Raw genomic sequence first — 21,881 nt, 5'->3', positions numbered from 1 at the left:
TTATCATTGGTCTACCAAGAGTGGGGTTCGAACCCACGAGGACATTTGTCCATTGGATCTTAAGTCCAACGCCTTAACCTCTCTGCCATCCTGGTTACTGTTTTGACAAAAAGCAACGTTTTTTTTTAACTGGTATTTAAGAAATGAGCATTTTCTTTCGTGACAGAAACTCATAATGTTGAGCCAAATTACTGTTTTATTTAATTTTTTCAATTATCATTGGTCTACCAGGAGTGGGGTTCGAACCCACGAAGACATTTGTCCATTGGATCTTAAATCCAACACCTTAACCTCTCGGCCATCCTGTTTACTGTTCTGACAAAAAACTAGTTTTTTTTTTAAACTGGTATTTAAGAACTGAGCAATTTTTCATTGATAATCCTGGTTACTATTCTGAGATAAAGCAATCTTTTTTTAACTGGTATTTAAGAACTGAGCAATTTTGTTTGTGACAGAAACTCTTAATGTTGAGCCAAATTACTGTTTTCTTTTTTTTGTGATTATCATTGGTTTACCAGGAGTGGGGTTCGAACCCAAGAGGACATTTGTCCATTGGATCTTACGTCCAACGCCTAAACCTCGCGGCCATCCTTTTCACTGTTCTGACAAAAACTACTTTTTTTTTCAAACTGGTATTTAAGAACTGAGCATTTTCTTTTGTGACAGAAACTCATAATGTTGAGCCAAATTACTGTTTTATTTTATTTTATTAAATATCATTGATCTACCAGGAGTGGGGATCGAACCCACGAGGACATTTGTCCATTGGATCTTAAGTCCAACGCCTTAACCTCTCGGCCATCCTGGTTACTGTTCTGACAAAAAACTAGTTTTTTTTTTTTTTTTTTTTTAAACTGGTATTTAAGAACTGAGCAATTTTTCATTGATAATCCTAGGTTACTATTCTGAGATAAAGCAATCTTTTTTTAACTGGTATTTAAGAACTGAGCAATTTTTTTGTGACAGAAACTCTTAATGTTGAGCCAAATTAATGTTTTCTTTTTTTAGATTATCATTGGTCTACCAGGAGTGGGGTTCGAACCCACGAGGACATTTGTCCATTGGATCTTAAGTCCAACACCTTAACCTCTCGGCCATCCTGGTTACTATTCTGAAAAAAAGCTATTTTTTTTTTTTTTTTTTTGAGCCAATTAAGTCCAACGCCTTAACCTCTCGGCCATCCTGGTTACTATTGTGAAAAAAAGCTATTTTTTTTTTTAAACTGGTATATAAGAAATTAGCATTTTCTTTTGTGACAGAAACTCATAATGTTGAGCTAAATTACTATTTTATTTTTTAGATTATCATTGGTCTACCAGGAGTGGGGTTCGAACCCACAAGGACATTTGTCCATTGGATCTTAAGTCCAACACCTTAACCTCTCGGCCATCCTGGCTTCGACTCCGAAAAAAAGATACTTTTTTTTTTTTTTTTAAACTGGTATTTAAGAACTGAACAATTTTTCATTGATAATCCTGGTTACTATTCTCAGATAAACCTCTCAGCCATCCTGGTTACTGCTTTGACAAAAGCAACCTGTTTTTTTTTTTTTTTTTAACTGGTATTTAAGAACTGAGCATTTTCTTTTGTGACAGAAACTCATAATGTTGAGCCAAATTACTGTTTTATTTTATTTTATTAAATATCATTGATCTACCAGGAGTGGGGATCGAACCCACGAGGACATTTGTCCATTGGATCTTAAGTCCAACGCCTTAACCTCTCGGCCATCCTGGTTACTTTTCTGAAAAAAAGCTACTTTTTTTCTTTGTGACAGAAACTCATAATGTTGAGTCAAATTAATGTTTTCTTTTTTAGATTATCATTGGTCTACCAGGAGTGGGGTTCGAACCCACGAGGACATTTGTCCATTGGATCTTAAGTCCAACGCCTTAACCTCTCGGCCATCCTGGTTACTATTCTGAAAAAAAGCTACTTTTTTTTTTTTTTTTTTTTAACTGGCATTTAAGAAACTAGCATTTTCTTTTGTGACAGAAACTCATAATGTTGAGCCAAATTACTGTTTTATTTTATTTTATTAAATATCATTGATCTACCAGGAGTGGGGATCGAACCCACGAGGACATTTGTCCATTGGATCTTAAGTCCAACGCCTTAACCTCTCGGCCATCCTGGTTACTGTTCTGACAAAAAACTAGTTTTTTTTTTTTTAAACTGGTATTTAAGAAACTGAGCAATTTTTTCATTGATAATCCTAGGTTACTATTCTGAGATAAAGCAATCTTTTTTTTTAACTGGTATTTAAGAACTGAGCAATTTTTTTGTGACAGAAACTCTTAATGTTGAGCCAAATTAATGTTTTCTTTTTAGATTATCATTGGTCTACCAGGAGTGGGGTTCGAACCCACGAGGACATTTGTCCATTGGATCTTAAGTCCAACACCTTAACCTCTCGGCCATCCTGGTTACTATTCTGAAAAAAAGCTATTTTTTTTTTTTTTTTTTGAGCCAATTAAGTCCAACGCCTTAACCTCTCGGCCATCCTGGTTACTATTCTGAAAAAAAGCTTTTTTTTTTTTTTTTGAGCCAATTAAGTCCAACGCCTTAACCTCTCGGCCATCCTGGTTACTATTCTGAAAAAAAGCTATTTTTTTTTTAAACTGGTATATAAGAAATTAGCATTTTCTTTTGTGACAGAAACTCATAATGTTGAGCTAAATTACTATTTTATTTTTTAGATTATCATTGGTCTACCAGGAGTGGGGTTCGAACCCACGAGGACATTTGTCCATTGGATCTTAAGTCCAACGCCTTAACCTCTCGGCCATCCTGGCTTCGACTCCGAAAAAAAGATACTTTTTTTTTTTTTTTTAAACTGGTATTTAAGAACTGAACAATTTTTCATTGATAATCCTGGTTACTATTCTCAGATAAACCTCTCAGCCATCCTGGTTACTGCTTTGACAAAAGCAACCTTTTTTTTTTTTTTTTTTTTAACTGGTATTTAAGAACTGAGCATTTTCTTTTGTGACAGAAACTCATAATGTTGAGCCAAATTACTGTTTTATTTTATTTTATTAAATATCATTGATCTACCAGGAGTGGGGATCGAACCCACGAGGACATTTGTCCATTGGATCTTAAGTCCAACGCCTTAACCTCTCGGCCATCCTGGTTACTTTTCTGAAAAAAAGCTACTTTTTTCTTTGTGACAGAAACTCATAATGTTGAGTCAAATTAATGTTTTCTTTTTTAGATTATCATTGGTCTACCAGGAGTGGGGTTCGAACCCACGAGGACATTTGTCCATTGGATCTTAAGTCCAACGCCTTAACCTCTCAGCCATCCTGGTTACTAATTGAAAAAAAGCTACTTTTTTTTTTTTTTTTTTTTTAACTGGCATTTAAGAAACTAGCATTTTCTTTTGTGACAGAAACTCATAATGTTGAGCCAAATTACTGTTTTATTCTATTAAATATCATTGGTCTACCAGGAGTGGGGTTCGAACCCACGAGGACATTTGTCCATTGGATCTTAAGTCCAACGCCTTAACCTCTCGGCCATCCTGGTTACTGTTCTGATAAATAGCAACATGTTTTTTTTTAACTGGTATTTAAGAACTGAGTGATTTTTTTGTGACAGAAACTCATAATGTTGAGCTAAATTACTGTTTTATTTTTTTTAGATTATCATTGGTCTACCAGGAGTGGGGTTCGAACCCACGAGGACATTTGTCCATTGGATCTTAAGTCCAACGCCCTTAACCTCTCTGCCATCCTGGTTACTGTTCTAACAAAAAACTAGTTTTTTTTTTTTTTTTTTTTTAAAACTGGTATTTAAGAACTGAGCAATTTTTCATTGATAATCCTAGGTTACTATTCTGAGATAAAGCAATCTTTTTTTTAACTGGTATTTAAGAACTGAGCAATTTTTTTGTGACAGAAACTCTTAATGTTGAGCCAAATTAATGTTTTCTTTTTTAGATTATCATTGGTCTACCAGGAGTGGGGTTCGAACCCACGAGGACATTTGTCCATTGGAACTTAAGTCCAACACCTTAACCTCTCGGCCATCCTGGTTACTATTCTGAAAAAAAGCTACTTTTTTTTTTTTTTTTGAGCCAATTAAGTCCAACGCCTTAACCTCTCGGCCATCCTGGTTACTATTCTGAAAAAAAGCTATTTTTTTTTTTAAACTGGTATATAAGAAATTAGCATTTTCTTTTGTGACAGAAACTCATAATGTTGAGCTAAATTACTATTTTATTTTTTAGATTATCATTGGTCTACCAGGAGTGGGGTTCGAACCCATGAGGACATTTGTCCATTGGATCTTAAGTCCAACGCCTTAACCTCTCGGCCATCCTGGCTTCGACTCCGAAAAAAGATACTTTTTTTTTTTTTTTAAATTGGTATTTAAGAACTGAACAATTTTTCATTGATAATCCTGGTTACTATTCTCAGATAAACCTCTCAGCCATCCTGGTTACTGCTTTGACAAAAGCAACCTGTTTTTTTTTTTTTTTTTTAACTGGTATTTAAGAACTGAGCATTTTCTTTTGTGACAGAAACTCATAATGTTGAGCCAAATTACTGTTTTATTTTATTTTATTAAATATCATTGATCTACCAGGAGTGGGGATCGAACCCACGAGGACATTTGTCCATTGGATCTTAAGTCCAACGCCTTAACCTCTCGGCCATCCTGGTTACTTTTCTGAAAAAAAGCTACTTTTTTCTTTGTGACAGAAACTCATAATGTTGAGCCAAATTAATGTTTTCTTTTTTAGATTATCATTGGTCTACCAGGAGTGGGGTTCGAACCCACGAGGACATTTGTCCATTGGAACTTAAGTCCAACACCTTAACCTCTCGGCCATCCTGGTTACTATTCTGAAAAAAAGCTACTTTTTTTTTTTTTTTTTGAGCCAATTAAGTCCAACGCCTTAACCTCTCGGCCATCCTGGTTACTATTCTGAAAAAAAAGCTATTTTTTTTTTTAAACTGGTATATAAGAAATTAGCATTTTCTTTTGTGACAGAAACTCATAATGTTGAGCTAAATTACTATTTTATTTTTTAGATTATCATTGGTCTACCAGGAGTGGGGTTCGAACCCATGAGGACATTTGTCCATTGGATCTTAAGTCCAACGCCTTAACCTCTCGGCCATCCTGGCTTCGACTCCGAAAAAAGATACTTTTTTTTTTTTTTTAAATTGGTATTTAAGAACTGAACAATTTTTCATTGATAATCCTGGTTACTATTCTCAGATAAACCTCTCAGCCATCCTGGTTACTGCTTTGACAAAAGCAACCTGTTTTTTTTTTTTTTTTTTAACTGGTATTTAAGAACTGAGCATTTTCTTTTGTGACAGAAACTCATAATGTTGAGCCAAATTACTGTTTTATTTTATTTTATTAAATATCATTGATCTACCAGGAGTGGGGATCGAACCCACGAGGACATTTGTCCATTGGATCTTAAGTCCAACGCCTTAACCTCTCGGCCATCCTGGTTATTATTCTGAAAAAAAGCTACTTTTTTTTTTTTTTTTTTTTAACTGGCATTTAAGAAATTAGCATTTTCTTTTGTGACAGAAACTCATAATGTTGAGCCAAATTACTGTTTTATTTAATTTTTTCAATTATCATTGGTCTACCAAGAGTGGGGTTCGAACCCACGAGGACATTTGTCCATTGGATCTTAAGTCCAACGCCTTAACCTCTCTGCCATCCTGGTTACTGTTCTGACAAAAAACAACCTTTTTTCTTTGTTACAAAAAGTCATAATGTTGAGCCAAATTACTCTTTTTTTTTTTTTTTTGATTATCATTGGTTTACCAGGAGTGGGGTTCGAACACAAGAGGACATTTGTCCATTGGATCTTACGTCCAACGCCTTAACCTCGGGGCGATCCTGTTTACTGTTCTGACAAAAACTACTTTTTTTTTTAAACTGATATTTAAGAACTGAGCAAGTTTTTTGTGTGACAGAAACTCATAATGTTGAACCAAATTACTTATTTTTTTTTTTTCATTGTCATTGGTCTACCAGGAGTGGGGTTCGAACCCACGAGGACATTCGTCCATTGGATCTTAAGTCCAACACCTTAACCTCTCGGCCATCCTGGTTACTGTTTTGACAAAAAGCAACGTTTTTTTTTAACTGGTATTTAAGAAATGAGCATTTTCTTTCGTGACAGAAACTCATAATGTTGAGCCAAATTACTGTTTTATTTAATTTTTTCAATTATCATTGGTCTACCAGGAGTGGGGTTCGAACCCACGAAGACATTTGTCCATTGGATCTTAAATCCAACGCCTTAACCTCTCGGCCATCCTGGTTACTGTTCTGACAAAAAACTAGTTTTTTTTTTAAACTGGTATCTAAGAACTGAGCAATTTTTCATTGATAATCCTGGTTACTATTCTGAGATAAAGCAATCTTTTTTTAACTGGTATTTAAGAACTGAGCAATTTTGTTTGTGACAGAAACTCTTAATGTTGAGCCAAATTACTGTTTTCTTTTTTTTGTGATTATCATTGGTTTACCAGGAGTGGGGTTCGAACCCAAAAGGACATTTGTCCATTGGATCTTACGTCCAACGCCTAAACCTCGCGGCCATCCTTTTCACTGTTCTGACAAAAACTACTTTTTTTTTTCAAACTGGTATTTAAGAACTGAGCATTTTCTTTTGTGACAGAAACTCATAATGTTGAGCCAAATTACTGTTTTATTTTATTTTATTAAATATCATTGATCTACCAGGAGTGGGGATCGAACCCACGAGGACATTTGTCCATTGGATCTTAAGTCCAACGCCTTAACCTCTCGGCCATCCTGGTTACTGTTCTGACAAAAAACTAGTTTTTTTTTTTTTTTTTTTAAACTGGTATTTAAGAACTGAGCAATTTTTCATTGATAATCCTAGGTTACTATTCTGAGATAAAGCAATCTTTTTTTAACTGGTATTTAAGAACTGAGCAATTTTTTTGTGACAGAAACTCTTAATGTTGAGCCAAATTAATGTTTTCTTTTTTAGATTATCATTGGTCTACCAGGAGTGGGGTTCGAACCCACGAGGACATTTGTCCATTGGATCTTAAGTCCAACACCTTAACCTCTCGGCCATCCTGGTTACTATTCTGAAAAAAAAGCTATTTTTTTTTTTTTTGAGCCAATTAAGTCCAACGCCTTAACCTCTCGGCCATCCTGGTTACTATTCTGAAAAAAAGCTTTTTTTTTTTTAAACTGGTATATAAGAAATTAGCATTTTCTTTTGTGACAGAAACTCATAATGTTGAGCTAAATTACTATTTTATTTTTTAGATTATCATTGGTCTACCAGGAGTGGGGTTCGAACCCACAAGGACATTTGTCCATTGGATCTTAAGTCCAACGCCTTAACCTCTCGGCCATCCTGGCTTCGACTCCGAAAAAAGATACTTTTTTTTTTTTTTTTAAACTGGTATTTAAGAACTGAACAATTTTTCATTGATAATCCTGGTTACTATTCTCAGATAAACCTCTCAGCCATCCTGGTTACTGCTTTGACAAAAGCAACCTGTTTTTTTTTTTTTTTTTTTAACTGGTATTTAAGAACTGAGCATTTTCTTTTGTGACAGAAACTCATAATGTTGAGCCAAATTACTGTTTTATTTTATTTTATTAAATATCATTGATCTACCAGGAGTGGGGATCGAACCCACGAGGACATTTGTCCATTGGATCTTAAGTCCAACGCCTTAACCTCTCGGCCATCCTGGTTACTTTTCTGAAAAAAAGCTACTTTTTTTCTTTGTGACAGAAACTCATAATGTTGAGTCAAATTAATGTTTTCTTTTTTAGATTATCATTGGTCTACCAGGAGTGGGGTTCGAACCCAAGAGGACATTTGTCCATTGGATCTTAAGTCCAACGCCTTAACCTCTCGGCCATCCTGGTTACTATTCTGAAAAAAAGCTACTTTTTTTTTTTTTTTTTTTTAACTGGCATTTAAGAAACTAGCATTTTCTTTTGTGACAGAAACTCATAATGTTGAGCCAAATTACTGTTTTATTCTATTAAATATCATTGGTCTACCAGGAGTGGGGTTCGAACCCACGAGGACATTTGTCCATTGGATCTTAAATCCAACGCCTTAACCTCTCGGCCATCCTGGTTACTATTCTGAAAAAAAAGCTACTTTTTTTTTTTTTTTTTTTTAACTGGCATTTAAGAAATTAGCATTTTCTTTTGTGACAGAAACTCATAATGTTGAGCCAAATTACTGTTTTTATTTTATTTTTTCAATTATCATTGGTCTACCAAGAGTGGGGTTCGAACCCACGAGGACATTTGTCCATTGGATCTTAAGTCCAACGCCTTAACCTCTCTGCCATCCTGGTTACTGTTTTGACAAAAAGCAACGTTTTTTTTTAACTGGTATTTAAGAAATGAGCATTTTCTTTCGTGACAGAAACTCATAATGTTGAGCCAAATTACTGTTTTATTTAATTTTTTCAATTATCATTGGTCTACCAGGAGTGGGGTTCGAACCCACGAAGACATTTGTCCATTGGATCTTAAATCCAACACCTTAACCTCTCGGCCATCCTGGTTACTGTTCTGACAAAAAACTAGTTTTTTTTTTTAAACTGGTATTTAAGAACTGAGCAATTTTTCATTGATAATCCTGGTTACTATTCTGAGATAAAGCAATCTTTTTTTAACTGGTATTTAAGAACTGAGCAATTTTGTTTGTGACAGAAACTCTTAATGTTGAGCCAAATTACTGTTTTCTTTTTTTTGTGATTATCATTGGTTTACCAGGAGTGGGGTTCGAACCCAAAAGGACATTTGTCCATTGGATCTTACGTCCAACGCCTAAACCTCGCGGCCATCCTTTTCACTGTTCTGACAAAAACTACTTTTTTTTTTCAAACTGGTATTTAAGAACTGAGCATTTTCTTTTGTGACAGAAACTCATAATGTTGAGCCAAATTACTGTTTTATTTTATTTTATTAAATATCATTGATCTACCAGGAGTGGGGATCGAACCCACGAGGACATTTGTCCATTGGATCTTAAGTCCAACGCCTTAACCTCTCGGCCATCCTGGTTACTGTTCTGACAAAAAACTAGTTTTTTTTTTTTTTTTTTTTAAACTGGTATTTAAGAACTGAGCAATTTTTCATTGATAATCCTAGGTTACTATTCTGAGATAAAGCAATCTTTTTTTTAACTGGTATTTAAGAACTGAGCAATTTTTTTGTGACAGAAACTCTTAATGTTGAGCCAAATTAATGTTTTCTTTTTTAGATTATCATTGGTCTACCAGGAGTGGGGTTCGAACCCACGAGGACATTTGTCCATTGGATCTTAAGTCCAACACCTTAACCTCTCGGCCATCCTGGTTACTATTCTGAAAAAAAAGCTATTTTTTTTTTTTTTGAGCCAATTAAGTCCAACGCCTTAACCTCTCGGCCATCCTGGTTACTATTCTGAAAAAAAGCTTTTTTTTTTTTTAAACTGGTATATAAGAAATTAGCATTTTCTTTTGTGACAGAAACTCATAATGTTGAGCTAAATTACTATTTTATTTTTTAGATTATCATTGGTCTACCAGGAGTGGGGTTCGAACCCACAAGGACATTTGTCCATTGGATCTTAAGTCCAACGCCTTAACCTCTCGGCCATCCTGGCTTCGACTCCGAAAAAAAGATACTTTTTTTTTTTTTTTTAAACTGGTATTTAAGAACTGAACAATTTTTCATTGATAATCCTGGTTACTATTCTCAGATAAACCTCTCAGCCATCCTGGTTACTGCTTTGACAAAAGCAACCTGTTTTTTTTTTTTTTTTTTTAACTGGTATTTAAGAACTGAGCATTTTCTTTTGTGACAGAAACTCATAATGTTGAGCCAAATTACTGTTTTATTTTATTTTATTAAATATCATTGATCTACCAGGAGTGGGGATCGAACCCACGAGGACATTTGTCCATTGGATCTTAAGTCCAACGCCTTAACCTCTCGGCCATCCTGGTTACTTTTCTGAAAAAAAGCTACTTTTTTTCTTTGTGACAGAAACTCATAATGTTGAGTCAAATTAATGTTTTCTTTTTTAGATTATCATTGGTCTACCAGGAGTGGGGTTCGAACCCAAGAGGACATTTGTCCATTGGATCTTAAGTCCAACGCCTTAACCTCTCGGCCATCCTGGTTACTATTCTGAAAAAAAGCTACTTTTTTTTTTTTTTTTTTTTTAACTGGCATTTAAGAAACTAGCATTTTCTTTTGTGACAGAAACTCATAATGTTGAGCCAAATTACTGTTTTATTCTATTAAATATCATTGGTCTACCAGGAGTGGGGTTCGAACCCACGAGGACATTTGTCCATTGGATCTTAAGTCCAACGCCTTAACCTCTCGGCCATCCTGGTTACTATTCTGAAAAAAAAGCTACTTTTTTTTTTTTTTTTTTTTAACTGGCATTTAAGAAATTAGCATTTTCTTTTGTGACAGAAACTCATAATGTTGAGCCAAATTACTGTTTTATTTTATTTTTTCAATTATCATTGGTCTACCAAGAGTGGGGTTCGAACCCACGAGGACATTTGTCCATTGGATCTTAAGTCCAACGCCTTAACCTCTCTGCCATCCTGGTTACTGTTTTGACAAAAAGCAACGTTTTTTTTTAACTGGTATTTAAGAAATGAGCATTTTCTTTCGTGACAGAAACTCATAATGTTGAGCCAAATTACTGTTTTATTTAATTTTTTCGATTATCATTGGTCTACCAGGAGTGGGGTTCGAACCCACGAAGACATTTGTCCATTGGATCTTAAATCCAACACCTTAACCTCTCGGCCATCCTGGTTACTGTTCTGACAAAAAACTAGTTTTTTTTTTAAACTGGTATTTAAGAACTGAGCAATTTTTCATTGATAATCCTGGTTACTATTCTGAGATAAAGCAATCTTTTTTTAACTGGTATTTAAGAACTGAGCAATTTTGTTTGTGACAGAAACTCTTAATGTTGAGCCAAATTACTGTTTTCTTTTTTTTGTGATTATCATTGGTTTACCAGGAGTGGGGTTCGAACCCAAGAGGACATTTGTCCATTGGATCTTACGTCCAACGCCTAAACCTCGCGGCCATCCTTTTCACTGTTCTGACAAAAACTACTTTTTTTTTCAAACTGGTATTTAAGAACTGAGCATTTTCTTTTGTGACAGAAACTCATAATGTTGAGCCAAATTACTGTTTTTATTTTATTTTATTAAATATCATTGATCTACCAGGAGTGGGGATCGAACCCACGAGGACATTTGTCCATTGGATCTTAAGTCCAACGCCTTAACCTCTCGGCCATCCTGGTTACTGTTCTGACAAAAAACTAGTTTTTTTTTTTTTTTTTTAAACTGGTATTTAAGAACTGAGCAATTTTTCATTGATAATCCTAGGTTACTATTCTGAGATAAAGCAATCTTTTTTTAACTGGTATTTAAGAACTGAGCAATTTTTTTGTGACAGAAACTCTTAATGTTGAGCCAAATTAATGTTTTCTTTTTTAGATTATCATTGGTCTACCAGGAGTGGGGTTCGAACCCACGAGGACATTTGTCCATTGGATCTTAAGTCCAACACCTTAACCTCTCGGCCATCCTGGTTACTATTCTGAAAAAAAGCTTTTTTTTTTTTTTTTTTTGAGCCAATTAAGTCCAACGCCTTAACCTCTCGGCCATCCTGGTTACTATTCTGAAAAAAAGCTATTTTTTTTTTTAAACTGGTATATAAGAAATTAGCATTTTCTTTTGTGACAGAAACTCATAATGTTGAGCTAAATTACTATTTTATTTTTTAGATTATCATTGGTCTACCAGGAGTGGGGTTCGAACCCACAAGGACATTTGTCCATTGGATCTTAAGTCCAACACCTTAACCTCTCGGCCATCCTGGCTTCGACTCCAAAAAAAAGATACTTTTTTTTTTTTTTTTAAACTGGTATTTAAGAACTGAACAATTTTTCATTGATAATCCTGGTTACTATTCTCAGATAAACCTCTCAGCCATCCTGGTTACTGCTTTGACAAAAGCAACCTGTTTTTTTTTTTTTTTTTTAACTGGTATTTAAGAACTGAGCATTTTCTTTTGTGACAGAAACTCATAATGTTGAGCCAAATTACTGTTTTATTTTATTTTATTAAATATCATTGATCTACCAGGAGTGGGGATCGAACCCACGAGGACATTTGTCCATTGGATCTTAAGTCCAACGCCTTAACCTCTCGGCCATCCTGGTTACTTTTCTGAAAAAAAGCTACTTTTTTTTCTTTGTGACAGAAACTCATAATGTTGAGTCAAATTAATGTTTTCTTTTTTAGATTATCATTGGTCTACCAGGAGTGGGGTTCGAACCCACGAGGACATTTGTCCATTGGATCTTAAGTCCAACGCCTTAACCTCTCGGCCATCCTGGTTACTATTCTGAAAAAAAGCTACTTTTTTTTTTTTTTTTTTTAACTGGCATTTAAGAAACTAGCATTTTCTTTTGTGACAGAAACTCATAATGTTGAGCCAAATTACTGTTTTATTTTATTTTATTAAATATCATTGATCTACCAGGAGTGGGGATCGAACCCACGAGGACATTTGTCCATTGGATCTTAAGTCCAACGCCTTAACCTCTCGGCCATCCTGGTTACTGTTCTGACAAAAAACTAGTTTTTTTTTTTTAAACTGGTATTTAAGAACTGAGCAATTTTTCATTGATAATCCTAGGTTACTATTCTGAGATAAAGCAATCTTTTTTTTAACTGGTATTTAAGAACTGAGCAATTTTTTTGTGACAGAAACTCTTAATGTTGAGCCAAATTAATGTTTTCTTTTTTAGATTATCATTGGTCTACCAGGAGTGGGGTTCGAACCCACGAGGACATTTGTCCATTGGATCTTAAGTCCAACACCTTAACCTCTCGGCCATCCTGGTTACTATTCTGAAAAAAAGCTATTTTTTTTTTTTTTTTTTTTGAGCCAATTAAGTCCAACGCCTTAACCTCTCGGCCATCCTGGTTACTATTCTGAAAAAAAGCTTTTTTTTTTTTTTTTGAGCCAATTAAGTCCAACGCCTTAACCTCTCGGCCATCCTGGTTACTATTCTGAAAAAAAGCTATTTTTTTTTTTAAACTGGTATATAAGAAATTAGCATTTTCTTTTGTGACAGAAACTCATAATGTTGAGCTAAATTACTATTTTATTTTTTAGATTATCATTGGTCTACCAGGAGTGGGTTCGAACCCACGAGGACATTTGTCCATTGGATCTTAAGTCCAACGCCTTAACCTCTCGGCCATCCTGGCTTCGACTCCGAAAAAAAGATACTTTTTTTTTTTTTTTAAACTGGTATTTAAGAACTGAACAATTTTTCATTGATAATCCTGGTTACTATTCTCAGATAAACCTCTCAGCCATCCTGGTTACTGCTTTGACAAAAGCAACCTGTTTTTTTTTTTTTTTTTAACTGGTATTTAAGAACTGAGGCATTTTCTTTTGTGACAGAAACTCATAATGTTGAGCCAAATTACTGTTTTATTTTATTTTATTAAATATCATTGATCTACCAGGAGTGGGGATCGAACCCACGAGGACATTGTCCATTGGATCTTAAGTCCAACGCCTTAACCTCTCGGACATCCTGGTTACTTTTCTGAAAAAAAGCTACTTTTTCTTGTGACAGAAAACTCATAATGTTGAGTCAAATTAATGTTTTCTTTTTAGATTATCATTGGTCTACCAGGAGTGGGGTTCGAACCCACGAGGACATTTGTCCATTGGATCTTAAGTCCAACGCCTTAACCTCTCGGCCATCCTGGTTACTATTCTGAAAAAAAGCTACTTTTTTTTTTTTTTTTTTTTAACTGGCATTTAAGAAACTAGCATTTTCTTTTGTGACAGAAACTCATAATGTTGAGCCAAATTACTGTTTTATTCTATTAAATATCATTGGTCTACCAGGAGTGGGGTTCGAACCCACGAGGACATTTGTCCATTGGATCTTAAGTCCAACGCCTTAACCTCTCGGCCATCCTGGTTACTGTTCTGATAAATAGCAACATGTTTTTTTTTAACTGGTATTTAAGAACTGAGTGATTTTTTGTGACAGAAACTCATAATGTTGAGCTAAATTACTGTTTTATTTTTTTTAGATTATCATTGGTCTACCAGGAGTGGGGTTCGAACCCACGAGGACATTTGTCCATTGGATCTTAAGTCCAACGCCTTAACCTCTCGGCCATCCTGGTTATTATTCTGAAAAAAAGCTACTTTTTTTTTTTTTTTTTTAACTGGCATTTAAGAAATTAGCATTTTCTTTTGTGACAGAAACTCATAATGTTGAGCCAAATTACTGTTTTATTTTATTTTTTCAATTATCATTGGTCTACCAAGAGTGGGGTTCGAACCCACGAGGACATTTGTCCATTGGATCTTAAGTCCAACGCCCTTAACCTCTCTGCCATCCTGGTTACTGTTCTAACAAAAAACTAGTTTTTTTTTTTTTTTTTTTTTAAACTGGTATTTTAAGAACTGAGCAATTTTTCATTGATAATCCTAGGTTTACTATTCTGAGATAAAGCAATCTTTTTTTTAACTGGTATTTAAGAACTGAGCAATTTTTTTGTGACAGAAACTCTTAATGTTGAGCCAAATTAATGTTTTCTTTTTTAGATTATCATTGGTCTACCAGGAGTGGGGTTCGAACCCACGAGGACATTTGTCCATTGGAACTTAAGTCCAACACCTTAACCTCTCGGCCATCCTGGTTACTATTCTGAAAAAAAGCTACTTTTTTTTTTTTTGAGCCAATTAAGTCCAACGCCTTAACCTCTCGGCCATCCTGGTTACTATTCTGAAAAAAAGCTATTTTTTTTTTTAAACTGGTATATAAGAAATTAGCATTTTCTTTTGTGACAGAAACTCATAATGTTGAGCTAATTACTATTTTATTTTTTAGATTATCATTGGTCTACCAGGAGTGGGGTTCGAACCCATGAGGACATTTGTCCATTGGATCTTAAGTCCAACGGCCTTAACCTCTCGGCCATCCTGGCTTCGACTCCGAAAAAAGATACTTTTTTTTTTTTTTTTAAATTGGTATTTAAGAACCTGAACAATTTTTCATTGATAATCCTGGTTACTATTCTCAGATAAACCTCTCAGCCATCCTGGTTACTGCTTTGACAAAAGCAACCTGTTTTTTTTTTTTTTTAACTGGTATTTAAGAACTGAGCATTTTCTTTTGTGACAGAAACTCATAATGTTGAGCCAAATTACTGTTTTATTTTATTTTATTAAATATCATTGATCTACCAGGAGTGGGGATCGAACCCACGAGGACATTTGTCCATTGGATCTTTAAGTCCAACGCCTTAACCTCTCGGCCATCCTGGTTACTTTTCTGAAAAAAAGCTACTTTTTTTCTTTGTGACAGAAACTCATAATGTTGAGCCCAAATTAATGTTTTCTTTTTTAGATTATCATTTGTCTACCAGGAGTGGGGTTCGAACCCACGAGGACATTTGTCCATTGGATCTTAAGTCCAACGCCTTACCTCTCGGCCATCCTGGTTACTATTCTGAAAAAAAGTTCCTTTTTTTTTTTTTTTTTTTAACTGGCATTTAAGAAACTAGCATTTTCTTTTGTGACAGAAACTCATAATGTTGAGCCAAATTACTGTTTTATTCTATTAATATCATTGGTCTACCAGGAGTGGGGTTCAAACCCACGAGGACATTTGTCCATTGGATCTTAAGTCCAACGCCTTAACCTCCTCGGCCATCCCTGTTTACTGTTCTGATAAATAGCAACATGTTTTTTTTTAACTGGTTATTTAAGAACTGAGTGATTTTTTTGTGCAGAAACTCATAATGTTGAGCCTAAATTACTGTTTTATTTTTTTAGATTATCATTGGGTACTACCAGGAGTGGGGTTCGAACCCACGAGGACATTTGTCCATTGGATCTTAAGTCCAACGCCTTAACCTCTCGGCCATCCTGGTTATTATTCTGAAAAAAAAGCTACTTTTTTTTTTTTTTTTTTTTAACTGGCATTTAAGAAATTAGCATTTTCTTTTGTGACAGAAACTCATAATGTTGAGCCAAATTAACTGTTTTATTTTATTTTTTCAATTATCATTGGTCTACCAAGAGTGGGGTTCGAACCCACGAGGACATTTGTCCATTGGATCTTAAGTCCACAGCCTTAACCTCTCTGCCATCCCTGGTTACTGTTCTGACAAAAAACAACCTTTTTTCTTTGTTACAAAAAGTCATAATGTTGAGCCAAATTAATGTTTTTTTTTTTTTTTTTTGATTATCATTGGTTTACCAGGAGTGGGGTTCGAACCCAAGAGGACATTTGTCCATTGGATCTTACGTCCAACGCCTTAACCTCGGGGCCATCCTGTTTACTGTTCTGACAAAAACTACTTTTTTTTTAAACTGATATTTAAGAACTGAGCAATTTTTTTTGTGACAGAAACTCATAATGTTGAGCCAAATTACTTTTTTTTTTTTTTCATTATCATTGGTCTACCAGGAGTGGGGTTCGAACCCACGAGGACATTTGTCCATTGGATCTTAAGTCCAACGCCTTAACCTCTCGGCCATCCTGGTTACTGTTTTGACAAAAAGCAACGTTTTTTTTTAACTGGTATTTAAGAAATGAGCATTTTCTTTCGTGACAGAAACTCATAATGTTGAGCCAAATTACTGTTTTATTTAATTTTTTCAATTATCATTGGTCTACCAGGAGTGGGGTTCGAACCCACGAAGACATTTGTCCATTGGATCTTAAATCCAACGCCTTAACCTCTCGGCCATCCTGGTTACTGTTCTGACAAAAACTAGTTTTTTTTTTTAAACTGGTATTTAAGAACTGAGCAATTTTTCATTGATAATCCTGGTTACTATTCTGAGATAAAGCAATCTTTTTTTAACTGGTATTTAAGAACTGAGCAATTTGTTTGTGACAGAAACTCTTAATGTTGAGCCAAATTACTGTTTTCTTTTTTTGATTATCATTGGTTTACCAGGAGTGGGGTTCGAACCCAAGAGGACATTTGTCCATTGGATCTTACGTCCAACGCCTAAACCTCGCGGCCATCCTTTTCACTGTTCTGACAAAAACTACTTTTTTTTTTCAAACTGGTATTTAAGAACTGAGCATTTTCTTTTGTGACAGAAACTCATAATGTTGAGCCAAATTACTGTTTTATTTTATTTTATTAAATATCATTGATCTACCAGGAGTGGGGATCGAACCCACGAGGACATTTGTCCATTGGATCTTAAGTCCAACGCCTTAACCTCTCGGCCATCCTGGTTACTGTTCTGACAAAAAACTAGTTTTTTTTTTTTTTTTTTTTTAAACTGGTATTTAAGAACTGAGCAATTTTTCATTGATAATCCTGGTTACTATTCTGAGATAAAGCAATCTTTTTTTTAACTGGTATTTAAGAACTGAGCAATTTTTTGTGACAGAAACTCTTAATGTTGAGCCAAATTAATGTTTTCTTTTTAGATTATCATTGGTCTACCAGGAGTGGGGTTCGAACCCACGAGGACATTTGTCCATTGGATCTTAAGTCCAACACCTTAACCTCTCGGCCATCCTGGTTACTATTCTGAAAAAAAAGCTATTTTTTTTTTTTTTGAGCCAATTAAGTCCAACGCCTTAACCTCTCGGCCATCCTGGTTACTATTCTGAAAAAAAGCTTTTTTTTTTTTAAACTGGTATATAAGAAATTAGCATTTTCTTTTGTGACAGAAACTCATAATGTTGAGCTAAATTACTATTTTATTTTTTAGATTATCATTGGTCTACCAGGAGTGGGGGTTTCGAACCACAAGGGACATTTGTCCATGGATCTTAAGTCCAACGCCTAACCTCTCGGCCATCCTGGCTTCGACTCCGAAAAAAGATACTTTTTTTTTTTTTTTAAACTGGTATTTAAGAACTGAACAATTTTTCATTGATAATCCTGGTTACTTATTCTCAGTAAACCTCTCAGCCATTCCTGGTTACTGCCTTTGACAAAAAGCAACCTGTTTTTTTTTTTTTTTTTTTACTGGTATTTAAGAACTGAGCATTTTCTTTGTGGACAGAAACTCATAATGTTGAGCCAAATTACTGTTTTATTTTATTTTATAAAATCATTGATCTACCAGGAGTGGGGATCGAACCCCACGAGGACATTTGTCCCATTGGATCTTAAGTCCAACGCCTTAACCTCTCGGCCATCCTGGTTACTTTTCTGAAAAAAAAGCTACTTTTTTTTCTTTGTGACAGAAACTCATAATGTTGAGTCAAATTAATGTTTTCTTTTTTAGATTATCATTGGTCTAACCAGGAGTGGGGTTCGAACCCAAGAGGACATTTGTCCATTGGATCTTAGTCCACGCTTACCTCTTCGCATCCTGGTTATATTCTGAAAAAAAGCTACTTTTTTTTTTTTTTTTTTAAACTGGCATTTAAGAAACTAGCATTTTCTTTTGTGACAGAAACGTCATAATGTTGAGGCCAAAATTACTGGTTTTATTCTATTAAATATCATTGGTCCCTACCCAGGAGTGGGGGTTCGAACCCACGAGGAACATTGTCCATTGGATTCTTAAGTCCACGCCTTAACCTCTCGGCCATTCCTGGTTACTCTTCTGAAAAAAAGCTACTTTTTTTTTTTTTTTTTTTTTTAAAACATGGCATTTAAAAAATTACGCATTTTCTTTTGTGACAGAAACTCAATAATGTTGAGCCAAATTACTGTTTTATTTTATTTTTTCAATTATCATTGGTCTAACCAAGAGTGGGGTTCGAACCCACGAGGACATTTGTCCATTGGATCTAAGTCCAACGCCTTAACCTCTCTGCCATCCTGGTTACTGTTCTGACAAAAAACAACCTTTTTTCTTTGTTACAAAAAGTCCTAATGGTTGACGAGCCAAATTACCATTCTTTTTTTTTTTTTTTGATTTCATTGGTTTACCAAGGAGTGGGGTTCGAACCCAAGAGGACATTTGTCCCCCATTTGGATCTTACGTCCAACGCCTTAACCTCGGGGGCGATCCTGTTTACTGTTCTGACAAAAACTACTTTTTTTAAACTGAATATTTAAAACTGAGCAAGTTTTTTTGTGAAGAACCTCATAATTGTTGAACACCAAATTACTTTTTTTTTTTTTTTACATTGTCATTGGTCTACAGGAGTGGTGTTCGAACCCACGAGTGAAATTCGTCATTGGATCTTAAGTCCAACCCTTACCTCTCGGCCATCCTGGTTACTGTTTTGACAAAAAGCAACGTTTTTTTTAACTGGTATTTAAGAACTGAGCAATTTGTTTGTGACAGAAACTCATAAATGTTGAGCTAAATTACTGTTTTATTTGTTTTAGATTATCATTGGTCTACCAGGAGTGGGGTTCGAACCAACGAGGACATTTGTCCATTGGATCTTAAGTCCAACGCCTTAACCTCTCGGCCATCCTGGTTACTATTCTGAAAAAAAGCTACTTTTTTTTTTTTTTTTTTAAACTGGTATTTAAGAACTGAGCAATTTTTCATTGATAATCCTGGTTACTATTCTGAGATAAAGCAATCTTTTTTAACTGGTATTTAAGAACTGAGCAATTTTTTTTTGTGACAGAAATCATAATGTTGAGCAAATTACTGTTTTTTTTTTTTTTTTTAATTATCATTGGTTTACCAGGAGTGGGGTTCGAACCCAAGAGGACATTGTCCATTGGATCTTAAATACAACGCCTTAACCTCTCGGCATCCTGTTTACTGTTTTGACAAAAAGCAACATGTTTTTTTTTAACTGGTATTAAGAAATGAGCATTTTCTTTCGTGACAGAAACTCATAATGTTGAGCAAATTACTGTTTTATTTAATTTTTTCAATTATCATTGGTCTACCAGGAGTGGGGTTCGAACCACAAAGACATTTGTCCATTGTCTTAAATCCAACGCCTTAACCTCTCGGCCATCCTGGTTACTGTTCTGACAAAAAACTAGTTTTTTTTTTAAACTGGTATTTAAGAACTGAGCAATTTTTCATTGATAATCCTGGTTACTATTCTGAGATAAAGCAATCTTTTTTTAACTGGTATTTAAGAACTGAGCAATTTTGTTTGTGACAGAAACTCTTAATGTTGAGCCAAATTACTGTTTTCTTTTTTTGTGATTATCATTGGTTTACCAGGAGTGGGGTTCGAACCCAAGAGGACATTTTGTCATTGGATCTTTACGTCCAACGCCTAAACCTCGCGGCCATCCTTTTCACTGTTCTGACAAAACTACTTTTTTTTTCAAACTGGTATTTAAGAACTGAGCATTTTCTTTTGTGACAGAAACTCATAATGTTGAGCCAAATTACTGTTTTATTTTATTTTATTAAATATCATTGATCTACCAGGAGTGGGATCGAACCCACGAGGACATTTGTCCATTGGATCTTAAGTCCAACGCCTTAACCTCTCGGCCATCCTGGTTACTTTTCTGAAAAAAAAGCTACTTTTTTTCTTTGTGACAGAAACTCATAATGTTGAGCCAAAATAATGTTTTCTTTTTTAGATTATCATTGGTCTACCAGGAGTGGGGTTCGAACCCACGAGGACATTTGTCCATTGGATCTTAGTCCAACGCCTTAACCTCTCGGCCATCCTGGTTACTATTCTGAAAAAAAGCTACTTTTTTTTTTTTTTTTTTACTGGCATTTAAGAAACTAGCATTTTCTTTTGTGACAGAAACTCATAATGTTGAGCCAAATTACTGTTTTATTTATTAAATATCATTGGTCTACCAGGAGTGGGGTTCGAACCCACGGACATTTGTCCATTGGATCTTAAGTCCAACGCCTTAACCTCTCGGCCATCCTGGTTACTGTTCTGACAATAGCAACATGTTTTTTTTTAACTGGTATTTAAGAACTGAGTGATTTTTTTTGTGACAGAAACTCATAATGTTGAGCTAAATTACTGTTTTATTTTTTTTAGATTATCATTGGTCTACCAGGAGTGGGGTTCGAACCACGAGGACATTTGTCCATTGGATCTTAAGTCCAACACCTTAACCTCTCGGCCATCCTGGTTACTATTCTGAAAAAAAAGCTATTTTTTTTTTTTTGAGCCAATTAAGTCCAACGCCTTACCTCTCGCCATCCTGGTTACTATTCTGAAAAAAAGCTTTTTTTTTTTTTTAAACTGGTATATAAGAATTAGCATTTTCTTTTGTGACAGAAACTCATAATGTTGAGCTAAATTACTATTTATTTTTTAATATCATTGGTCTACCAGGAGTGGGTTCGAACCCACAAGGACATTTGTCCATTGGATCTTAAGTCCAACGCCTTAACCTCTCGGCCATCCTGGCTTCGACTCCCAAAAAAAGATACTTTTTTTTTTTTTTTAAACTGGTATTAAGAACTGAACAATTTTCATTGATAATCCTGGTTACTATTCTCAGATAACCTCTCAGCCATCCTGGTTACTGCTTTGACAAAAGCAACCTGTTTTTTTTTTTTTTTTACTGGTATTAAGAACTGAGCATTTTCTTTTTGTGACAGAAACTCATAATGTTGAGCCAAATTACTGTTTATTTTATTTTATTAAATATCATGATCTACCAGGAGTGGGATCGAACCCACGAGGACATTTGTCCATTGGATCTTAAGTCCACGCCTTAACCTCTCGCCATCCTGGTTACTTTTCTGAAAAAAAGCTACTTTTTTTTTTGTGACAGAAACTCATAATGTTGAGTCAAATTAATGTTTTCTTTTTTAGATTATCATTGGTCTACCAGGAGTGGGTTCGACCCAAGAGGACATTTGTCCATTGGATCTTAAGTCCAACGCCTTAACCTCTCGGCCATCCTGGTTACTATTCT

The 21,881-nt window shown here is 34.9% G+C and overlaps 66 non-coding genes across 66 annotated transcripts; all 66 read right to left on the bottom strand.

Annotated features, from left to right (window-relative positions):
* Window positions 1-12: 12 nt before the first annotated feature.
* On the bottom strand, window positions 13-95 carry trnal-uaa (transfer RNA leucine (anticodon UAA)). Its single transcript has one exon. It is a non-coding gene; the product is annotated as a tRNA-Leu (tRNA).
* A 130-nt stretch (window positions 96-225) lies between these two features.
* trnal-uaa (transfer RNA leucine (anticodon UAA)) lies at window positions 226-308 on the bottom strand. The gene has a single exon. It is a non-coding gene; the product is annotated as a tRNA-Leu (tRNA).
* Window positions 309-725: 417 nt separating this feature from the next.
* trnal-uaa (transfer RNA leucine (anticodon UAA)) lies at window positions 726-808 on the bottom strand. The gene has a single exon. It is a non-coding gene; the product is annotated as a tRNA-Leu (tRNA).
* A 213-nt stretch (window positions 809-1,021) lies between these two features.
* On the bottom strand, window positions 1,022-1,104 carry trnal-uaa (transfer RNA leucine (anticodon UAA)). The gene has a single exon. It is a non-coding gene; the product is annotated as a tRNA-Leu (tRNA).
* A 209-nt stretch (window positions 1,105-1,313) lies between these two features.
* Window positions 1,314-1,396, bottom strand: trnal-uaa (transfer RNA leucine (anticodon UAA)). The gene has a single exon. It is a non-coding gene; the product is annotated as a tRNA-Leu (tRNA).
* Window positions 1,397-1,654: 258 nt separating this feature from the next.
* Window positions 1,655-1,737, bottom strand: trnal-uaa (transfer RNA leucine (anticodon UAA)). The gene has a single exon. It is a non-coding gene; the product is annotated as a tRNA-Leu (tRNA).
* A 94-nt stretch (window positions 1,738-1,831) lies between these two features.
* On the bottom strand, window positions 1,832-1,914 carry trnal-uaa (transfer RNA leucine (anticodon UAA)). Its single transcript has one exon. It is a non-coding gene; the product is annotated as a tRNA-Leu (tRNA).
* A 140-nt stretch (window positions 1,915-2,054) lies between these two features.
* trnal-uaa (transfer RNA leucine (anticodon UAA)) lies at window positions 2,055-2,137 on the bottom strand. Its single transcript has one exon. It is a non-coding gene; the product is annotated as a tRNA-Leu (tRNA).
* Window positions 2,138-2,344: 207 nt separating this feature from the next.
* trnal-uaa (transfer RNA leucine (anticodon UAA)) lies at window positions 2,345-2,427 on the bottom strand. The gene has a single exon. It is a non-coding gene; the product is annotated as a tRNA-Leu (tRNA).
* Window positions 2,428-2,712: 285 nt separating this feature from the next.
* On the bottom strand, window positions 2,713-2,795 carry trnal-uaa (transfer RNA leucine (anticodon UAA)). The gene has a single exon. It is a non-coding gene; the product is annotated as a tRNA-Leu (tRNA).
* A 259-nt stretch (window positions 2,796-3,054) lies between these two features.
* On the bottom strand, window positions 3,055-3,137 carry trnal-uaa (transfer RNA leucine (anticodon UAA)). Its single transcript has one exon. It is a non-coding gene; the product is annotated as a tRNA-Leu (tRNA).
* Window positions 3,138-3,230: 93 nt separating this feature from the next.
* Window positions 3,231-3,313, bottom strand: trnal-uaa (transfer RNA leucine (anticodon UAA)). The gene has a single exon. It is a non-coding gene; the product is annotated as a tRNA-Leu (tRNA).
* A 135-nt stretch (window positions 3,314-3,448) lies between these two features.
* trnal-uaa (transfer RNA leucine (anticodon UAA)) lies at window positions 3,449-3,531 on the bottom strand. Its single transcript has one exon. It is a non-coding gene; the product is annotated as a tRNA-Leu (tRNA).
* Window positions 3,532-3,659: 128 nt separating this feature from the next.
* trnal-uaa (transfer RNA leucine (anticodon UAA)) lies at window positions 3,660-3,743 on the bottom strand. The gene has a single exon. It is a non-coding gene; the product is annotated as a tRNA-Leu (tRNA).
* Window positions 3,744-3,957: 214 nt separating this feature from the next.
* Window positions 3,958-4,040, bottom strand: trnal-uaa (transfer RNA leucine (anticodon UAA)). Its single transcript has one exon. It is a non-coding gene; the product is annotated as a tRNA-Leu (tRNA).
* A 207-nt stretch (window positions 4,041-4,247) lies between these two features.
* trnal-uaa (transfer RNA leucine (anticodon UAA)) lies at window positions 4,248-4,330 on the bottom strand. Its single transcript has one exon. It is a non-coding gene; the product is annotated as a tRNA-Leu (tRNA).
* Window positions 4,331-4,587: 257 nt separating this feature from the next.
* Window positions 4,588-4,670, bottom strand: trnal-uaa (transfer RNA leucine (anticodon UAA)). The gene has a single exon. It is a non-coding gene; the product is annotated as a tRNA-Leu (tRNA).
* A 93-nt stretch (window positions 4,671-4,763) lies between these two features.
* trnal-uaa (transfer RNA leucine (anticodon UAA)) lies at window positions 4,764-4,846 on the bottom strand. The gene has a single exon. It is a non-coding gene; the product is annotated as a tRNA-Leu (tRNA).
* Window positions 4,847-5,055: 209 nt separating this feature from the next.
* On the bottom strand, window positions 5,056-5,138 carry trnal-uaa (transfer RNA leucine (anticodon UAA)). Its single transcript has one exon. It is a non-coding gene; the product is annotated as a tRNA-Leu (tRNA).
* Window positions 5,139-5,395: 257 nt separating this feature from the next.
* On the bottom strand, window positions 5,396-5,478 carry trnal-uaa (transfer RNA leucine (anticodon UAA)). Its single transcript has one exon. It is a non-coding gene; the product is annotated as a tRNA-Leu (tRNA).
* A 140-nt stretch (window positions 5,479-5,618) lies between these two features.
* trnal-uaa (transfer RNA leucine (anticodon UAA)) lies at window positions 5,619-5,701 on the bottom strand. Its single transcript has one exon. It is a non-coding gene; the product is annotated as a tRNA-Leu (tRNA).
* Window positions 5,702-6,009: 308 nt separating this feature from the next.
* trnal-uaa (transfer RNA leucine (anticodon UAA)) lies at window positions 6,010-6,092 on the bottom strand. The gene has a single exon. It is a non-coding gene; the product is annotated as a tRNA-Leu (tRNA).
* A 130-nt stretch (window positions 6,093-6,222) lies between these two features.
* trnal-uaa (transfer RNA leucine (anticodon UAA)) lies at window positions 6,223-6,305 on the bottom strand. The gene has a single exon. It is a non-coding gene; the product is annotated as a tRNA-Leu (tRNA).
* Window positions 6,306-6,723: 418 nt separating this feature from the next.
* On the bottom strand, window positions 6,724-6,806 carry trnal-uaa (transfer RNA leucine (anticodon UAA)). The gene has a single exon. It is a non-coding gene; the product is annotated as a tRNA-Leu (tRNA).
* A 210-nt stretch (window positions 6,807-7,016) lies between these two features.
* Window positions 7,017-7,099, bottom strand: trnal-uaa (transfer RNA leucine (anticodon UAA)). The gene has a single exon. It is a non-coding gene; the product is annotated as a tRNA-Leu (tRNA).
* Window positions 7,100-7,303: 204 nt separating this feature from the next.
* Window positions 7,304-7,386, bottom strand: trnal-uaa (transfer RNA leucine (anticodon UAA)). The gene has a single exon. It is a non-coding gene; the product is annotated as a tRNA-Leu (tRNA).
* A 259-nt stretch (window positions 7,387-7,645) lies between these two features.
* Window positions 7,646-7,728, bottom strand: trnal-uaa (transfer RNA leucine (anticodon UAA)). The gene has a single exon. It is a non-coding gene; the product is annotated as a tRNA-Leu (tRNA).
* Window positions 7,729-7,822: 94 nt separating this feature from the next.
* On the bottom strand, window positions 7,823-7,905 carry trnal-uaa (transfer RNA leucine (anticodon UAA)). Its single transcript has one exon. It is a non-coding gene; the product is annotated as a tRNA-Leu (tRNA).
* Window positions 7,906-8,040: 135 nt separating this feature from the next.
* trnal-uaa (transfer RNA leucine (anticodon UAA)) lies at window positions 8,041-8,123 on the bottom strand. Its single transcript has one exon. It is a non-coding gene; the product is annotated as a tRNA-Leu (tRNA).
* Window positions 8,124-8,265: 142 nt separating this feature from the next.
* trnal-uaa (transfer RNA leucine (anticodon UAA)) lies at window positions 8,266-8,348 on the bottom strand. Its single transcript has one exon. It is a non-coding gene; the product is annotated as a tRNA-Leu (tRNA).
* Window positions 8,349-8,478: 130 nt separating this feature from the next.
* Window positions 8,479-8,561, bottom strand: trnal-uaa (transfer RNA leucine (anticodon UAA)). Its single transcript has one exon. It is a non-coding gene; the product is annotated as a tRNA-Leu (tRNA).
* Window positions 8,562-8,980: 419 nt separating this feature from the next.
* On the bottom strand, window positions 8,981-9,063 carry trnal-uaa (transfer RNA leucine (anticodon UAA)). The gene has a single exon. It is a non-coding gene; the product is annotated as a tRNA-Leu (tRNA).
* Window positions 9,064-9,275: 212 nt separating this feature from the next.
* On the bottom strand, window positions 9,276-9,358 carry trnal-uaa (transfer RNA leucine (anticodon UAA)). The gene has a single exon. It is a non-coding gene; the product is annotated as a tRNA-Leu (tRNA).
* Window positions 9,359-9,563: 205 nt separating this feature from the next.
* On the bottom strand, window positions 9,564-9,646 carry trnal-uaa (transfer RNA leucine (anticodon UAA)). Its single transcript has one exon. It is a non-coding gene; the product is annotated as a tRNA-Leu (tRNA).
* Window positions 9,647-9,906: 260 nt separating this feature from the next.
* trnal-uaa (transfer RNA leucine (anticodon UAA)) lies at window positions 9,907-9,989 on the bottom strand. Its single transcript has one exon. It is a non-coding gene; the product is annotated as a tRNA-Leu (tRNA).
* A 94-nt stretch (window positions 9,990-10,083) lies between these two features.
* trnal-uaa (transfer RNA leucine (anticodon UAA)) lies at window positions 10,084-10,166 on the bottom strand. Its single transcript has one exon. It is a non-coding gene; the product is annotated as a tRNA-Leu (tRNA).
* Window positions 10,167-10,302: 136 nt separating this feature from the next.
* trnal-uaa (transfer RNA leucine (anticodon UAA)) lies at window positions 10,303-10,385 on the bottom strand. The gene has a single exon. It is a non-coding gene; the product is annotated as a tRNA-Leu (tRNA).
* A 141-nt stretch (window positions 10,386-10,526) lies between these two features.
* On the bottom strand, window positions 10,527-10,609 carry trnal-uaa (transfer RNA leucine (anticodon UAA)). The gene has a single exon. It is a non-coding gene; the product is annotated as a tRNA-Leu (tRNA).
* A 130-nt stretch (window positions 10,610-10,739) lies between these two features.
* On the bottom strand, window positions 10,740-10,822 carry trnal-uaa (transfer RNA leucine (anticodon UAA)). Its single transcript has one exon. It is a non-coding gene; the product is annotated as a tRNA-Leu (tRNA).
* Window positions 10,823-11,240: 418 nt separating this feature from the next.
* trnal-uaa (transfer RNA leucine (anticodon UAA)) lies at window positions 11,241-11,323 on the bottom strand. The gene has a single exon. It is a non-coding gene; the product is annotated as a tRNA-Leu (tRNA).
* Window positions 11,324-11,532: 209 nt separating this feature from the next.
* trnal-uaa (transfer RNA leucine (anticodon UAA)) lies at window positions 11,533-11,615 on the bottom strand. Its single transcript has one exon. It is a non-coding gene; the product is annotated as a tRNA-Leu (tRNA).
* Window positions 11,616-11,822: 207 nt separating this feature from the next.
* On the bottom strand, window positions 11,823-11,905 carry trnal-uaa (transfer RNA leucine (anticodon UAA)). The gene has a single exon. It is a non-coding gene; the product is annotated as a tRNA-Leu (tRNA).
* A 259-nt stretch (window positions 11,906-12,164) lies between these two features.
* On the bottom strand, window positions 12,165-12,247 carry trnal-uaa (transfer RNA leucine (anticodon UAA)). The gene has a single exon. It is a non-coding gene; the product is annotated as a tRNA-Leu (tRNA).
* A 95-nt stretch (window positions 12,248-12,342) lies between these two features.
* trnal-uaa (transfer RNA leucine (anticodon UAA)) lies at window positions 12,343-12,425 on the bottom strand. Its single transcript has one exon. It is a non-coding gene; the product is annotated as a tRNA-Leu (tRNA).
* Window positions 12,426-12,564: 139 nt separating this feature from the next.
* On the bottom strand, window positions 12,565-12,647 carry trnal-uaa (transfer RNA leucine (anticodon UAA)). The gene has a single exon. It is a non-coding gene; the product is annotated as a tRNA-Leu (tRNA).
* A 204-nt stretch (window positions 12,648-12,851) lies between these two features.
* trnal-uaa (transfer RNA leucine (anticodon UAA)) lies at window positions 12,852-12,934 on the bottom strand. The gene has a single exon. It is a non-coding gene; the product is annotated as a tRNA-Leu (tRNA).
* A 288-nt stretch (window positions 12,935-13,222) lies between these two features.
* trnal-uaa (transfer RNA leucine (anticodon UAA)) lies at window positions 13,223-13,304 on the bottom strand. Its single transcript has one exon. It is a non-coding gene; the product is annotated as a tRNA-Leu (tRNA).
* A 258-nt stretch (window positions 13,305-13,562) lies between these two features.
* On the bottom strand, window positions 13,563-13,644 carry trnal-uaa (transfer RNA leucine (anticodon UAA)). The gene has a single exon. It is a non-coding gene; the product is annotated as a tRNA-Leu (tRNA).
* A 91-nt stretch (window positions 13,645-13,735) lies between these two features.
* On the bottom strand, window positions 13,736-13,818 carry trnal-uaa (transfer RNA leucine (anticodon UAA)). Its single transcript has one exon. It is a non-coding gene; the product is annotated as a tRNA-Leu (tRNA).
* A 135-nt stretch (window positions 13,819-13,953) lies between these two features.
* Window positions 13,954-14,036, bottom strand: trnal-uaa (transfer RNA leucine (anticodon UAA)). Its single transcript has one exon. It is a non-coding gene; the product is annotated as a tRNA-Leu (tRNA).
* A 127-nt stretch (window positions 14,037-14,163) lies between these two features.
* On the bottom strand, window positions 14,164-14,246 carry trnal-uaa (transfer RNA leucine (anticodon UAA)). Its single transcript has one exon. It is a non-coding gene; the product is annotated as a tRNA-Leu (tRNA).
* A 437-nt stretch (window positions 14,247-14,683) lies between these two features.
* Window positions 14,684-14,766, bottom strand: trnal-uaa (transfer RNA leucine (anticodon UAA)). The gene has a single exon. It is a non-coding gene; the product is annotated as a tRNA-Leu (tRNA).
* A 203-nt stretch (window positions 14,767-14,969) lies between these two features.
* trnal-uaa (transfer RNA leucine (anticodon UAA)) lies at window positions 14,970-15,053 on the bottom strand. The gene has a single exon. It is a non-coding gene; the product is annotated as a tRNA-Leu (tRNA).
* A 256-nt stretch (window positions 15,054-15,309) lies between these two features.
* On the bottom strand, window positions 15,310-15,393 carry trnal-uaa (transfer RNA leucine (anticodon UAA)). The gene has a single exon. It is a non-coding gene; the product is annotated as a tRNA-Leu (tRNA).
* Window positions 15,394-15,488: 95 nt separating this feature from the next.
* trnal-uaa (transfer RNA leucine (anticodon UAA)) lies at window positions 15,489-15,570 on the bottom strand. Its single transcript has one exon. It is a non-coding gene; the product is annotated as a tRNA-Leu (tRNA).
* Window positions 15,571-15,918: 348 nt separating this feature from the next.
* Window positions 15,919-16,001, bottom strand: trnal-uaa (transfer RNA leucine (anticodon UAA)). The gene has a single exon. It is a non-coding gene; the product is annotated as a tRNA-Leu (tRNA).
* A 533-nt stretch (window positions 16,002-16,534) lies between these two features.
* trnal-uaa (transfer RNA leucine (anticodon UAA)) lies at window positions 16,535-16,617 on the bottom strand. Its single transcript has one exon. It is a non-coding gene; the product is annotated as a tRNA-Leu (tRNA).
* Window positions 16,618-16,747: 130 nt separating this feature from the next.
* trnal-uaa (transfer RNA leucine (anticodon UAA)) lies at window positions 16,748-16,830 on the bottom strand. Its single transcript has one exon. It is a non-coding gene; the product is annotated as a tRNA-Leu (tRNA).
* A 414-nt stretch (window positions 16,831-17,244) lies between these two features.
* Window positions 17,245-17,327, bottom strand: trnal-uaa (transfer RNA leucine (anticodon UAA)). The gene has a single exon. It is a non-coding gene; the product is annotated as a tRNA-Leu (tRNA).
* A 210-nt stretch (window positions 17,328-17,537) lies between these two features.
* trnal-uaa (transfer RNA leucine (anticodon UAA)) lies at window positions 17,538-17,620 on the bottom strand. The gene has a single exon. It is a non-coding gene; the product is annotated as a tRNA-Leu (tRNA).
* A 545-nt stretch (window positions 17,621-18,165) lies between these two features.
* Window positions 18,166-18,250, bottom strand: trnal-uaa (transfer RNA leucine (anticodon UAA)). The gene has a single exon. It is a non-coding gene; the product is annotated as a tRNA-Leu (tRNA).
* Window positions 18,251-19,404: 1,154 nt separating this feature from the next.
* On the bottom strand, window positions 19,405-19,487 carry trnal-uaa (transfer RNA leucine (anticodon UAA)). The gene has a single exon. It is a non-coding gene; the product is annotated as a tRNA-Leu (tRNA).
* Window positions 19,488-20,406: 919 nt separating this feature from the next.
* trnal-uaa (transfer RNA leucine (anticodon UAA)) lies at window positions 20,407-20,488 on the bottom strand. Its single transcript has one exon. It is a non-coding gene; the product is annotated as a tRNA-Leu (tRNA).
* A 308-nt stretch (window positions 20,489-20,796) lies between these two features.
* On the bottom strand, window positions 20,797-20,877 carry trnal-uaa (transfer RNA leucine (anticodon UAA)). The gene has a single exon. It is a non-coding gene; the product is annotated as a tRNA-Leu (tRNA).
* A 128-nt stretch (window positions 20,878-21,005) lies between these two features.
* On the bottom strand, window positions 21,006-21,087 carry trnal-uaa (transfer RNA leucine (anticodon UAA)). The gene has a single exon. It is a non-coding gene; the product is annotated as a tRNA-Leu (tRNA).
* Window positions 21,088-21,286: 199 nt separating this feature from the next.
* trnal-uaa (transfer RNA leucine (anticodon UAA)) lies at window positions 21,287-21,368 on the bottom strand. The gene has a single exon. It is a non-coding gene; the product is annotated as a tRNA-Leu (tRNA).
* Window positions 21,369-21,881: the final 513 nt, after the last annotated feature.

Source organism: Carassius auratus, chromosome 42, assembly GCF_003368295.1.
Source record: "Carassius auratus strain Wakin chromosome 42, ASM336829v1, whole genome shotgun sequence".
NCBI classification, from domain to species: domain Eukaryota; kingdom Metazoa; phylum Chordata; class Actinopteri; order Cypriniformes; family Cyprinidae; genus Carassius; species Carassius auratus.
The sequence above is the reverse complement of the archived record's forward strand: the minus strand, read 5'-3'. Positions and strand labels throughout refer to the sequence as shown.